We start from the raw sequence: 16,239 nt of genomic DNA, 5'->3' as shown, positions 1-16,239 counted from the left end.
GTTTCAGTTGCTGTTTAGGTTTACTGCTCCGATCCCTGGTAGTAATGCAGAAAAGATTAAAAACCCATTTAAGATGAAAAAACTGACAGACATTGAATCCAAGTTTTAAGTCAGTTGGAAACACAAAAATAAAAGCATAGTTTGACACTTGCATGGACATGTTGCCTTTGAGTTAGACGAGCAGTGGTGCAGAGAAGCACCTGGACCTGAGAGGCAAGGATTTACACATTAGCTTTCCTCTCCTTTCTCAAGACAGACCCCCATGAAATCACGCTTTAACTATGGGATCACTCACTCACTCTGTGCGTGTGTGTGTGTGTGTGTGTGTGTGTGTGTGTGTGTGTGTGTGTGTGTGTGTGTGTGTGTGTGTGTTCATGCTGGTAATGCCCATGGTAAATTGATATCATTACTGTCTGGTTGTGAAAAAGGCAGAACTAAAGACCATTCCTGTGTTCCACCACTCGCTGTTGACTTTCTAACAGATGTGTGTGTGTGTGTGTGTGTGTGTGTGTGTGTGTGTGTGTGTGTGTGTGTGTGTGTGTGTGTGTGTGTGTGTGTGTGTGTGTGTGTGTGTACGTGTGAGAGTGTGAGTGGCACGTGAACATACCATAGTGATTTGCATGAGTTGACACATCTTTCTTTTTTCTTTCTTTCTTTCTTACTTGCATTATTTCTTTCTGTCTCTCTGCCCCCACCCCCCGCCCCCCACCCCCCACCCCCCTCTCCTCTGGCTCTCAGACCTAGCCATGTATGACAGATATGGTTGATTGTGAGTAGATCAGAGCAGATCATTGAGGTGAATGGCTTCAGTGAAACTTCTCATTCAGCTCAGAGTCAAAGCTTTCAAAGGAGCCCTGATATGGAAGAAATGGGGATATCCTCCTGGCTGTTCCTTTATTCTAGTGTGTGTGTGTGTGTGTGTGTGTGTGTGTGTGTGTGTGTGTGTGTGTGTGTGTGTGTGTGTGTGTGTGTGTGTGTGTGTGTGTGTGTGTGTGTGCGAGGGTGTTTTGCGTGGGCTGCTGACTTCGGTCCATGTGAAATTATCAAACAAAGCTGAAATAGGAAGTAGAATGAATAGAACTCACACTGGGCACCATAACCATAATCTGGTGTGTGTGCACGTGTGTGTCTCCACACACACTCGCTGTATGAGAAAGAATGGCTCGACACAGCCTTCAGACAGGAAATGAAAATGTTTTTATTCCCTTCTTTATGTGCAGTTGAATTCAGCCTTCTGAATTTTCCTTCAATGCTAATGGACACGATGCTCCGCTTGTACTGGCAATGGTGATTTTCCGTAAGACTGTCGGCCTGATTGTATTATGAAAAGTGTTTGTTTTTCTCAGAATGGATATTTAAATGAGTCATTTGAGCTATCTGAATATCTTCACTCTGAGTTAAAGTTCTGCCCACATCAAGAGCACGTGGTCTTTTTACTCCAGGAGGGCTTGACATTTTAATGGCACCATGCACTCACATATAGTCCTTTTCACAGAGGACATGTTGACATGTCACACTAATAAAAGCACAGGTGTAAATAATAAAATAACTGATGGCTGAATTCCATTTAGCTGCTTCAGTTTCAGGGTCTGGTATTGTGCATGCTGGCTCACTTGTACAGAACAGAGCCATTGTTAATGTTACTAGTAACACCTGTGCATTTCCTGCTACTGTATGTCAAAATGTCTGTCATGAAAAGGCCTGTCGACCTGTTTCACACATTTTTTACATAATGTCAACATGCATTTCTTTTTAATGGTTAGCTTGTATAGCATGTAGCATCAGCATTGTCCCTTTAGTGATCATTTCATAGATAATTTTAACTCCACAGTGCAGTAAATTCATCCTTTTTGACTGAATATTCACATTATAGACAAATCATGGATACTTTCTACTGTGTTTTATTCACTGTTTTAGAGAATAGTATTCCCTAATGTTAACGAGACAGTGATAAAATCTGTCCTGACTCTTGGCAGCTAATAGGGCCATTGGATGCACGGCTAACGGAGCTAATTAGTTAACAGCATCTCATAGCTAAAGCTAATGATTATAGCTAGCAGCAGTTAGCAATTCCTCTGGTGATATGCTGTCCTCTATTTGTTTGGAATGACCTTTGACAGGTGGCCAATTCTTACACACTGCACCTTTAAAGCTAATGAATCAATAAAATCTGGTCATATTTTCAACAAAATGACAAACAACTAACAATTAACAATTCACATGATTCAGCTTTTACTGATATCCCAACAGCCCATGAACGCCACAATTATATGCCTAACATTCTGCTTCATTCCCATCAATTCACATTTAGACTTTAAAATTATTTTCTGTTAAACATAAGAAACAGGAATGGTAACTACCTCTCAACAGAAACCAGCCTCTGTGATGGATAGATTTGTATTTATTTCTATTCCCCATAGCAGAGCTCCTGCCAGTCAGATTATATGAACAGCAGATCCCTGACTGGGTTGGATCTGACTGGATTAGCTGTTTCCTGCCCCGACACAATAGAGTCCACCAGGAAACCAGATCAAACCACACACACATATACATGTGTTGAGTGTGCATATCATAACATGTGCGTGTGTGCATTTCTGTGTGCACATGCGGGGAGCAAAGAGCCAGGGTAAAGGGCCGAAAGCCAACAAAGAACAAGAAGAGAGAAGCAGCAGGAAGCTGACTAGTCACTTTATCCCTCTCGCCTCTCTCTCGCTCTCTCTCTGCTTGGGCAGACGGCGGCATCAAGGGAGAAAGTTGAAGTTAAAATCAAAGGTCGAACCAGGGATTAGTCGTGAGTTGAGAGGGGTGTGGGGCAGGCAGAGGACGGTTCAGGTTTAAAGAGCCGTAGAGGCAGAGAGAGGATGATTTTCAATGTTCATGTTAGATTGTCTGTCTGCTTCCTCGTCTGTGTTCCTATCAAAAAAGACACAAGTAACCATAACCATGACATTAGGTCCTAATGTTCTTCTTGGGTGATTGTTATTCCTTTTGGCTATTTTGAGTTGTATGTATGACGTCTCACATTCATCATTTGGAGCAACCAAAGCTAACTGAAGAATAAGGAAATAATAAAAATGGTTATGAATCAACAGTGGAAATGATTAAATGAATGTTCATTTAAAAAATAGTTGATGGACTGTTAACTGATTTTGATCAATTTGATTGACTTTCTGTTTGAAACAATGTTGCTCTGATAATCAACTGGGCTACGTTACCGTCTGCTGTCTACAATTCATGATTCACAACACCCGACTGACATTTAAAGTTCACACCAAGCAAACCTCAAATCAATCAAAAACGATGTTCTTCTCATTTTTGTCTATGTCTGACAAAAACTGCTGAAGAAATGCTCAGCGTTGCTCACAGGCACCAGGTGGTATTGACTGGGGACAGAGGTTTAAAGTAGTCCAAAAGTGAGAAAATACTGAGAAAAAAGAGCACAATTTAATCTATGAAGTTAAACATTGTCCATTGCCAGACCACGTGCTTGTACACTACAAGATTTCAATGCCTGAATGGGAGAGATTGCGGTCAGATATTACCTGTGCTCATGGACCTAATGTTCCCATAATTTTGTGCGTAATGACAAATGTTGAACGAGAGTGTTGCAGGCAGCAGCTGGGAAACTGGCTGTAACATATTCTCTCCGGGCTTCACACACCGTCAATGTACGTCCATGAAGAAGGACTGACTCAGATTTTTATTCTGAGTGTCTGACAACTTCCAGACTGTTGCCTTCTGGAGCAACCACAGACAACCAAACTTGAGCAAAAAGTTCTCAACAACCACTGGCTGGGCTGGACACCTGCTGGGCCTCTGCTGCAACTGGCTGTTGATGCTGACTTGAGGTCAGCCCCAAACAATCCTTTAACTTCATGTTAGAGAGAGAGAGAGAGAGAGAGAGAGAGAGGGAGGGACAACAGCTCCTCTGGCAGCTAAATATGTCTCTGCCTGCCGCAGCCTGAGGGACTCACAACCATCAAAAGATCCCAAAATTTGAAAAATTGTACTGTGTAACAATCGACTGCATCAGTAGAACATGCATATATGACACCTGTTAATTTAATATGTATATAAAATCCATCCATCCATCCATTTTCTATGCTGCTTATCCCTTTCGGGTTCACGGGGGGGCCGGAGCCTATCTCGGCTGTCAACGGGCGGGAGGCGGGGTACACCCTGGACCGGTCGCCAGCCGATTGATGGGCACATACACACAACCATTCACACTCACACTCACACCTAGAGTCACCAATCAACCTAATGAGCATGTTTTTGGTCTGTGGGAGGAAGCCGGAGTGCCCGGAGAGAACCCACGCATGCACGGGAAGAACATGCAAACTTCACACAGAAAGGCCCAACCCGGGAATCGAACCTGCGACCTTCTTGCTCTGAGGCACGCGCACTACCTGCTGCGCCACCGTGCAGTTGTATATAAAATATGTAATGTATATGTGAATCTTTTCCTTTAATGTTTAGTATATGAATCTTTTTGCTTCATGTGTAGTATGTGAATCTTTTTCAACATGTCTTTGTTCGTGCCAATAAAGCAATTTGAATTTGAAATTTGAATTTGTGTTTGTGTGTGCGTGTGTGTGTGCGTGTGTGTGTGAGAGAGAGAGAGAGAGAGAGAGAGAGAGAGAGAGAGAGAGAGAGAGAGAGAGAGAGAGTGGCCATAGCCTAGATACAACACACAACAGACTCTGCTACTGATGTTCACACACAACAACTAGAACTAATTCTAACACTAGCTTCAATTAGGCATGCAAAATGGCATTTACTCTCATTACTGTTTTTTTGTGTACCAAAAATATATTTTCTTGAGTATTTTTTATCACATCTAATGTACTTTTTAAATTTCAAGTCCCCTTCGTTACGAGTGAAACCAAAAATAACATGAAACTGTCCTGATAAACTGTGAGAACAGAAGGGAAGAAAAGGAGCCAAATCTACCACCACAGCTGAGACGTACTTTTACTTTCACTTGAGTAAAATCTCTTTAGAGTAACAGCACTTTTATTTCAGTGCAATATCCCAGTTCTCTGTCCATCCCAGGCTAATAGACCTATTTCACAGCATGTTATAACAGAGAAAGTGCAGGTGCATTTAATGCCAGCAGAATGCCATCAATCCAAAGGCTACACAACATACAGATATTTGTTTTTAGTCAACACAAAATACTGGTTGTTATTCAAATTTAGAGAGAAATCAAGCTGGAAGGCTGAAGGAGACAGGCCTCTAATTACTGATTATATCTATTCTCTGTTCGCCATGAAAACCCAAAAGATGTTTGAAAGATGACTGAAAAAGGAAAGCAATGCATGCTGGAGCTGAATGATATACTGTGGGAATTAACTGTGTGTGCCACATGTTGCACTCATCTGTGCAGCCGATCTGCTGTTAACTGGGCACAGAACTTGCATTAATTTGGTTTATTCACTCTCTGAGCTTCATTGTTGTGATGTCTTTGTAGTCAGGTTATTGGCTAGTTGGCTTCACCACACCACTAAGATGATGTTAGTTCAGTTATGCTTCACACTTCAGATGAATGGTTTTGCATGCAACTAATACCTTTTTCCACCTTTACACACCATACCACCATTACACAGATCACAGATCTGCACACAGATACACATATATATACATAAATATTAGGGCTGTCAGTTTAACGCGTTAATTAGATTAATTAATTACGCTGCAAATTAACGCGCTATAAAAATTAACGCAATTAATCATGAGTGGCAAGTCAATGTGCAAGCATTTTAAATTTGGCCCTTTGAGTGACCCGTAGGCTGCATCCTACCTGTGCTACTAGTCAAAACAACAACAGACGTGGATGCGACACCGGAGAGCAAGGCAAGCCTACTTGCAAGCCTAATTAATCTAATTAACGTGTTAAACTGACAGCCCTAATTTTTTTAATCGCCTGACAGCACTAATAAATATGCTTTCTGGTGCACCCCGACACACTCACCTTTGCACTCTCTGTCACTTTCGCACAGTAACAGACTCCCTATTGTTTTTTCTTCAGGTATGTTTAAATTGATTGGATGTTTTACTGTGTTTTTCTTTAGAATAAATGCTTTTAAATATACATGCTGGTCTACTTCGTGTTGCACAAGAGTGAATGCAGACTTTTCAGCTTTTACTGGTAACTGATATGATAATTTGGTTAATTTTAGTTATTAACTTTTATTATTTTATTATTATTCTTTTTAATCAGTTTCAAATTGACAGTTTAGTAAATTTGACAAGACTTAATTAATTGGCAATCAATTTTTAAAGAGCGTGAATTTGATGCATTCTGTTGTTTTATATAAAATTGATACAATTTAAGCTTTTTTTCCCTGCAGGACCATCTCACTCACAGCGGATGAGTTAGCCAAATGCTAATAGTTGAGTGGCCTGTATAGAAATTCCACTAAAACCTCCATAAACCAAATCAGTATGAGTATCAAATGGGTCGTCTCAGCTCCTTTCCTTTTAAACTGGTTTAATCTTTATTCCACTGATGCAGCAGCTTAATGAACAGAGTCCAGTTCATTTTGTGACATTTCTTTTCTGTTCACTTTGATTTTTACACATTTTATGTACAGCTTTTAGCATTTCAGTTTGTCAGTTACAACAGGGATATAAGCTTTTAGCAGACTGATGCTCCAGAGGTAACACTATGATCTGTGACCGACAGAGAATTGACTCATACAGTGACTTTTCTGATTCTAGCAGGTTGTTTTTAAAGTTGCATTCTTTGATATCATGTCTGTTAGGGCTTTAAAGCCCCAACCTCTCATGGTCTAATCGCCCTCTTCCCTGGATGTCACTGGATCTTTGTCATTTTGTGTCTGAAGATTACTTCTTTCAGTGGACAGCACTATTTCTGAAGGTTTTTTTTAATACCAGATACTTTTGAACAGTGTATTTCTTTCATTTACCTTAATTGTTTCAATGTTTTCGGCATGTTGGACGAATAATCCTCCATCTTGACATCTTACATTTGATGTCTGCACACATTTTTAATCAGTGTTGGTGTTATAAGTGCTGGTTGTGGTATCCATGATGCTTCCCAATTATTCTTTTATTTTTTTATGTTTTCTATGTATCTATCAATTATCACAAAAACATCATTCAAGTTTAAGCTGACGAATTCTTCATTTATGCTAAAACTGAAAAACGATGTGTTTCCAATGAAAGCTGATGAGCTTAGATTTGAACTGTGTTGCTAAAGTCGTGAATGTGAATGGGATTATTTTCATTAAGTATCACATTAATTATAGGATACAGTTTCTGCGTCCATATAGTTCTGTATTTGTTCAGCGTGGAGATCTCACAATGGGGAGATGTAACTGCGTCGCGCTGTGTTGAAATGCCATCACATAAATGATTTGAATGTGTAGATAAACGGCAGTACGCATGAGTGTACTGCAACAGAATCTCTCTGTCTGCTGATCCGTGTGAGAACGCTTGTCCCTCAGCATATGCATATATAAGCCTACTATACACTTTCAATTACAACACTGTTCCTGTTCACCCTCACTCTCTCTCTCTCTCTCTCTCTCTCTCTCACACACACACACACACACACACACACACACACGGGGACACTGAAAAGGCAGAGTCCTTTTTTCCCTGTTATGCAAATAACATCAGCCCTTAAAACGGTTTGAGTGAGAATTAAACGTGAATTAAATGAGGCTTGGCTCTTTTCTCTCCATTCTCTCTGAATAAGGCAAAGTCCCGTCACCATGGGAGATCCCCACGCCATTGCCATGCCTGTTATGGGATTGACAAAACGAGAAGTGACATAAATACCGTGGCCAGTGTTCAATCCAATTATGTGGCGTGGCCCGCCTCAATACCTGCTAGCCGTGCAGTGCTGCGCTGGCGTCCTTGTATTCAGCCCGCCTCAGAAATAAGACTGGCCTTATTCATCTTCAAGCCTAGCACCAACCTTGGTCTCTTCACCTCAGCTATCTCTGAGTGTCTGCCCTCAACCCTACGCTCAACCCACCAGCCCGGCTTAATCCAGGCCTTTGGACAAGGTCGCTTCCCCAGGCTCTCTAAACCCCCAGCCTAAAACAAAATCCCCTCTGAACTGCTCAAAGACCCAAGCTAGCTGTGGAAGTGAATAGCTATTGATATAATAATATACACACAGCACTAAGACAGGAAGTCTACGTGTAAAGAAATTCTGTGCTGTTTCTGTGAGAGACTCTTTCTGCTGAGTCAATGTGTACATTTTACATGGCAGTGATGACCCTAATTAAGTCAGGTTTAGGATCCCAGGGGATGGTTTCAGTTGTTGATCTACTTTTGCATTATTGGACAACTTATATTGATTGTAGGAATTGTGCTGCGATGGAGTGCTGTGCGCATAGTTAGCATTTTCTGTATTTTGGATATGAATAACTGACTACATTCAGTGCCAGAAAAGTAGGCTTGTTGTCCTGGTGGCTCTCATTAGGACTCCTTGAGCTCCATCTGGTCTGTATAGAGACCCACAGTCCTGATACCACCTCTCAGCTCGCCTCTGTTGACTGTCAGTCTTCCTGAAAAAGCAAAACATTGCACTATATAGTAGAATTTCAACCCTTTGTTGTTTTAACAAAGTGAAACAACCATTTTTATAGCATGAAAAAGACGATATGCATTTGCCATCATGACTAAGCCCTCTCTGTATCATCACAGTCATGCAGCAGCCTCGGCCACTCAAGTCTTTTCTTCTGTTTAGCTGGTGATGTAAATAAAATGATTAAATGATTAAAGTTGTGTTTATAAAATGTGCCTTGCGGTGACATGTAAGAGAATGCTGTGCAGATTAATTATTAAGTGAAATAGACAAACAACGTCTTATTATAAGGTTACATATCTCACCTTAGTCAGCAGTCTCCCTGCGCATTCTGCTTACTGGTTCATGTGGGGGAAATGGTGTGTATTCTGGGAGGGGTTCAAGGGCTAGATTTCTAGAAATTTGTGTTATTAGAAATGTGACAGTGATTTTGAACTAGGTTTTCTGGAAGAACCTGGCAGTCACACTTTCACTCTTAGTTGCTATTATGGGGAAAGAGGAAATACTGGACCTCCCTCTGATGCAGTGCATCTCTCAGTGGAGAGTCTGTGAGATATCTGTGATGGAGTTCAACCACCTTTGCTGTTTTGGAAAGTACAATTTTACATGTCAAGGTTGGGAGGTTGAGAGTAAACTGGTGTTGGTAAACTATTAAAGGTAAGGGTTGTGTTTCTTTTTCTTGTTCTGTTCCAGATAATACTAAAGATGTTACTCATAGGAATCAATACCTTATATTTTCAAAAATGTATAGGCTAATGCTTCACTGTGTTCACCAGCTGGTTTTCTCTGTTGGTGAGTGGCTGGTGAGCAAGTAGTGTTCAGTGGGTTTTTGAGAGCAGTGAGACTGAACCAAAACAATAAAGCTGCAGATCTGACAGCTAAACAATGAGCTGAAATTCACTATTAAGTTCTGTGAAGCCGAGCGGCGCTGCGGATTCAGGTGATAATTCTGTCAAGGTTCATAACTGTGCGTGACCTTTCACACTGCCTTATTGTTTTTTAACATTGTTTTTAAAAATGTATTGCCACTATAAATTTTATTGACACTATAAAGCTAAATTTAGCTTTTTGTAATAGAAATATACAGCATACGTTGTATGACTGTTATTGAGTCCTTCAGTAATGTGGTGGCTAAATGTGAATATGTGTGTGCAGTGATCGCCTGTGGTCCACACCGTGTACCGTGCTTTCCTCTGGTTCAGAGACGACGCTTCGTCCAAAGCACCATCTGAATAGCACAAACAGATGAAAACAGACGTAAGTAAACTGAAGCAACAAGTTTCACTTTCTCTCTCTCTCTCTTTCCCCACTCCACTGACAAAACTGACAAAAATGTAAACTGGACTTGACAACCAAATCGGTCCCCCTCCCCTCTTCCCCGGCAGTGCTTGGCTTGTGTTTGGGCCCCAGAGCCCATTTTAACCACAGGCATTTACAAGCTCCCCTCTTAACAACCTGCCAGGTGCTTTAAGCCTCCCGCTGAAGGGCCGCAGAACGTTATGAGACTCCAATAAGATTAGAGCAGAATGGGCTGTGAATGGAAGAATGGAAGCTCTTATAATGGGAAAGATTGTTAGCACAGCGATGTGTTGCTCTGAGCTCCCATGACCAATCTATAACTAATGAGCATTCAGTGAGCGTGCTCTATGTCACAAGTGTCTCGAGGCTATGATGGGGACACTGAGGCAAGCAATTTCTCATATTTGTCAGCAACAGGAGCTAATCGCTTCAGTCAAGTTTTACTTTTATTGAATGAACTCAGTACGCTGCGGACGTTCTCACACTCTCACAGTGCTTGATGAAAATTCATGGGGCTGGTCACTGGCAAGAGAGTATTTTATAGTGAGATGTTCATTTAAGCGTCCGGAGAGTCCGTTTTGAAATTCTGGTCTCGCTTTACATGATGGGATGGAAATTTTTTTATTTTATTGCAAAATAGCTGATTTGTCCTATTTGTACAAGTTTTATGTACGTCATACTAAATAATACTAAATACATACAAAAAAGTTGCAATTCCACATTCAGCCAGTGCACGTCTGTCTCGGCAAAAACTCTCAGGTGTCCGAGAGATGCATCACATATTTGTTGTTATTTATAATCAGCAGAAGTGAGTATTTAGAATGAGCACCACGGGGAATAGACACTGCCAGCAGCACTGTGAGGCTGTGCTACGAGCTAAATGCTAACGTCAGCATGCAAACATGCTCAACAATAACATGCTGTTCTTAAACAAGTATAATGTTTCTATATTTGTTTACCATCTTAGCTGAGCGTTAGCTAATTGGCAATGAACAGAAAGCACGTTTGAGGCTGATTTGAATATTATTAGTTTTGCAGGTATCTGGTCACAAACCAAAGTATTGAAAACATTGGAATTTTGACCTAATGGGGGCGCCAGATATCAGGGGATCACCAAATCTTGTGTGTGTGTGGGGGGGGGGGGGGGGGGTTGCAAGTGTCATGGAGGGTTCATCTTCTGAGGACCATGAATGTCTAGGCAGTCCATCCTGTAGCTGTTCAGATATTTCAGCCTGGACCAAACTGGTGAGCATCCCTATAACACTCCTACATCTACATCTCTGGATTGGTCTCCTCCAGCTCCCGAGAAAAATATGTGCTTCTTGGCAGGTATTTTTCAGAGGTATATCAGAGATGGTTTGCTGAAAACATTCCTGCTCCTGCTCCTGCTGCTGGAAACCAGCTCGACGAGAACGGTGAGACTGAATAATGATAATTCTCTCTGGTTCATCACTAGAGCGACATTTCACTTAAAATCATTCATATAAGAATTTATCATTATAGCAGTTTTGAAACTTTTAGTTAGTTCACATGTCTTGAAACAAATTGATTCCATTACAGTAATATAATTTAACTCATTAAATAAAATAAGAATAAAAGGTAATACTCTCTTTGAATCTATTTGACAGCCATCACTTTTGGGAACACAACACATAATATGAAGAGACCGCTGAAAAATATAATGAATATTCTCATGAAACTTGCATTAAACAGCGCGTCACACATATTAAACATAACAAAACTACAGCCGGTCTAAGTGTAACACTGTTCTGTGTTTTCTTTCATGCAAAAAAGTACACTGAGGGAACAGGTGCACTGAGACTGACACACACACACACACACACACACACACACGCACGCACGCACGGAGACACACACACACACACACACATTCACTCTCTCTCGCTCCATCTATAAGGAGCTTTATCCCAGGGCTTGTGTCTCTCTCTCCCTCGACAGAGCGAGGTGATGTTTAATGGAAAGTTAATATGGCTTTAATGCTCGTCGCCGCACTTTGACACCGAAGGCCCCACTAATCCACTCTGTTCCACACTGCCTGGAAACAGATGCTCCGGCCGGGAGACACTTAGAGAGACAGAGAGAGCGGCACAAAAAGAGGGAGCGAGAGAGGAGAGAGAGAAGATGTTATTGGCTTTTTATTTACTAAGCTGAGTATTAAATCAGAATTCAGTATTTCCACTGTGACATATTACCTTTTAATTGTAAACTCCCTCCTGTCTGTTGCAGACATATTTTTTGTGAACTGTGGCTGAAAACTGTCAGTTTTATGGTCATTAAGTTACATGCCAGAAACTTGCCTTCCACTTTTAATGAATAACAAAGACAATTTATGTGATTATGTAACTTTTAGAATAGCCTCTGTCTCTTTAATAAAAATCGATTTTTTTAATGTAGTATTTTTTAATTGTGCCCAGCCAATGTCATAAAGACAACAGGAAAGTTTATTTGTTACCCCTCATTATGTTTAACTATCATCATTAACACCAGAACATTATCTTCTGCACGTGCACACAAGCTGTAAATTACAGAACATAAATTAATTCAAATGCACAAATCGCTCATTTGTGTTCAAATGTTATTAACGTGGGCATATGCACACAAAATTTTGTTAATTTATTTATAATTTATAGTAATAAACCCACAAAAAACCTTTTGCCTCTGCTGAGTTACACAGCAGTAGCTGTGTGATGCCATGCAATTACAAAGTTTCATGTAGCATGCTAGCTCAGCAGATATACAAGCTTAAAGTAGCAGGTTAGCTGATATGAAGGTAAAATTGTGCTAAATTTTTCTTTAGTTGCACGTCTAATGCTAAATGTTGGTCATATAGGTTTTGTAAAGGGAATTTCAAATATATCTAATGAATCACTGCCTTATATAGACTTTAATACTACAAGCTAACTCTCGATGGAATCAAAATACATGGGCTAGAAATACACAGACTTACATTCAATTTTTTTAATTAAAGACAAGTTTATATAATACAAGTAATTACCCAGTGCAGCTGGAACAAATATAACAAAGTGCCACAAACATCTTGAGTTTTTCGTACTAATTCCTGAAGAGCATAATCACAGAAAATCTAAAATAGCTTAGCTTAGTCATAGTGTTGGTATCGATGATTTTTAAGATTATACTGCTTGAGAGACACACATTTTAACATAAATACAGGACGGTTGAGCTTCCTGTGAATCACCATCACTCTTAGAGGCCATTGATGAGTCCTGGTTATATTCTGCGCTGTCACGCCCTCGTTTGAAAGTCTTTTGCCGTTCATTGTGTCGCCACGTTGTCAGTTTGTTTGTTGGGTAGATGTTCGTTAAGGCTTGAAGGCTTAAAGCACTGACATGAGTCTTAACTAGTTATTACGTCACCATAGACGCAGCCTTAGTTGTTTTCCCCTCTTTGCATGTGTAATCAATTCAGGGTCTTAGGTGGGGAGGGTTCATGTTGTAAGACTTCAAGAGGCTAATAGCTTTAAAATGAGTCTTAACTGGTGTTTAATTCACCAACAGCTGTTGTGCTGGTTAAGGATCGAGCAACAGGCCTGTCTGTCTGTCGGACCAGGAGGAGAAATTAGTTCTGCTGATGCCCATATTCCCTCCCGGGGAACCATCTGCTCCACTTCAATACAAAAGAGGGATTTTCTGAAGGAATAAAATGCTTTGAACGCAACAATTTCTCTCTCTCGCTCTCTGAGAGGGGTTTTGGTTAAGGTGTCGTATTTCCCGGCAGGACTGCCACTCAGCAAATCTGCTGCACATTTAATGATTGGCTCCCTTTGTTAAAGAGCGGATCGTTTCATCACGATGGCCTCAAAATGAGAAATTTACAAGATTATGCCGAGATAAGATGCATTTAAATGCATATAAGTTTGAGGTGGAGTGCAATGAAAGGACTTGTTCAGTTCAGTTAACTGAAATTTCCTGAAATTCCACCGTTTACTGTGACTTTAGGCCTTATGTCAAAGACACGCTGCTGGAGGCCGCGGCCACCAGGAAAGCCCCAAACAGACACATTATATGAGGGAAGTCTGCCTTCAGTTATTAGATCTAAAGAGTAAATTAGGTTTTCTTGTTTGACACTGTGATATTTGCTTTTTTGAAAATACATTTTATTTGGTTTGTTTATTCGCATAGCAATTAACAATAATGTGAAATGGCATTAACACCTTTAACCAGAAACAGCATGTCTGAAATATTTTATATTTTAACACCCTGTCCACAGTGTCATTATTTCTTCAATAGATGTTCCAGTGAAAATAATTTATAGACAAGTTGATGTTGAGTTTTTTAAATGTAATGTTTAAAATTACATTTTTGTTGTAATGTAAAAATGTTTTCAGTCAGTGCCCAAACTAACTGGATAAATATTACAAGGGTAAATTGAATTGAATGGTAATAATTTGGATGAAATTCAGATCCTTCTACTGTAAATCTGTTAGGATTGGCAGAGGAAAAAATTGGCCTCCAAATGGCCTGGCCTTTATTGTCATTTCAAGAAATGAATACACTATTCATTCACTGTAGCTCACGACAGATGTGTTTGATACGGTGACAGCACAGCGACTACAGTGTGAATCTGTTTGCCAAATATTAGAAATAAAGGCATGGATTTATTGCATATTACTATGTTTTTATGAAGAGGATGCTCGAGACCTGGTCTGCATGAAAAGTGCCCTGAGATAACTTCTGATGTGATCTGACTTCATACAAATGAAAGTGATTTGAATTTCTATTGTTTGTTTGTTTGTTTGGTATCAGATTCACTCTTCTGACCAGAAAAGTTAATCAGAAAATGTTCAGCTTTCAGAGTCAGTGAATGTAGAGCAAACAGCCTGAACCTCAGTGGATAAATCAAAGTAAGAACTCCGGTTCAGCTACAGGTTTCTCTGTGAGATTCCATCTTATTCAGTTATTCCTGTATCCTAAATGTTCACTGCTCACTGACCACAGTGTCAGTAACATTGGAGAAAAAGTGTCAGACACTGTGCTTATTTAAGAAAAGCAGGCTAATGGAAGATGAACATGGAGAGGGAGAGCAGCACGTGCTCAAATGCCATTAGTCACAGGTATTATGGAGGCCTTCAGGGACTCACATCTTGTGCCCCTCAAGTCCTGAACCAAATCTTCTTTACACACTTCTTTTCATCTCTCACCTTTGTCTTTCTGGAGTCCACCCACTGCAGTTTCTAGATGTCCCTGTTGTCAGAGCACCATCACATAGACGACCTGTTCATTTCCAAATTACAAGTCTGGCCCAAGCTAGGCCAGAACTCCCTTATTCCATGAAAACAAGTTTGCAAGTTTGTGCTACATGGTTTTGTGGAAAAGGTGAGTTTGATATCTGACAAATGTACAACGCTGTGTTGAAGCTAATATATTACAGCATTATTCACAAGTTGGCAATTTTGTTTGCCTGTTGCTTAATTTGAGGGAAATCAAGTTTGTCATTATGGTTTAATGACAAAAATTTAAACACCTTAAGGAAAATGGCTCCAGGTTTTATGAATCCCCACCGGCTGACCTAATTCATTTTTTCCAGGTTTAGAGCTTATTGGCTGTATGCAAATCAGTTGGAGACAACATATATAGTGTATGTGTAAATGTTTTCTGCAGCAAAAAAAAAGCATAAGATCACAAACATTTAGTCTGAACAACTCGCCCACTGCCATCACTTTGAATGACGACTTTCTCTATGGAAAAGCGCATGGGACGTTCAGGGGCAGTGGGTGTTCTATGTTCCTCGACTTTGACTCATTTTACACTCATCGAAGTCAACGGGGGACACTGAGACGATCAATATGATCAAAGGCGATCAGAACAAAGCTGACTTTAAGTCTCTCTCTGTTTAAATCGTTTTAAGCGGAAAGGCCACCTGTCTCCCAAACTTGTCGGCGGACAGACAGACAGATAATTTGTGACATTACAGACGATGTGGAGATATAAGGCAGGAGCCGCAAAAATAGCTGCTGTTTTATTATGTGTTTATTTTTATTTATTTATTTATTTTTGGCTTAAGGCTTAAAAACCTCAAATTGTTATATTCTCATTTTTTTCCTCTCTGCTTGAGTCATTAATTGTCTAAAATGCAGCCTATAATAATCTTTTCTATAGGGTTTAGTCCGACGGCAGAGACATGGCCTGTAATATCACTGCCTTCAGAGTCTTTTGTGAATGGCCTAAATCGTGTCATTAAATTCATCATCACATCCAACAAGATACTTTGATAATGGACGGTCTGAAAGCTGATGCTGCTCTGACAGACAGCAGGACACGGATGAAAGGAAGGACAGCGGGCGCTCGGCCGACGCTTCATGCTTAACGGGATCAGAGAGGAGGCCAAGGTCACTT

The sequence above is a fragment of the Chaetodon trifascialis genome, chromosome 10, assembly GCF_039877785.1.
Source record: "Chaetodon trifascialis isolate fChaTrf1 chromosome 10, fChaTrf1.hap1, whole genome shotgun sequence".
NCBI lineage: Eukaryota > Metazoa > Chordata > Actinopteri > Chaetodontiformes > Chaetodontidae > Chaetodon > Chaetodon trifascialis.
Note: the sequence above shows the minus strand (reverse complement) of the source record.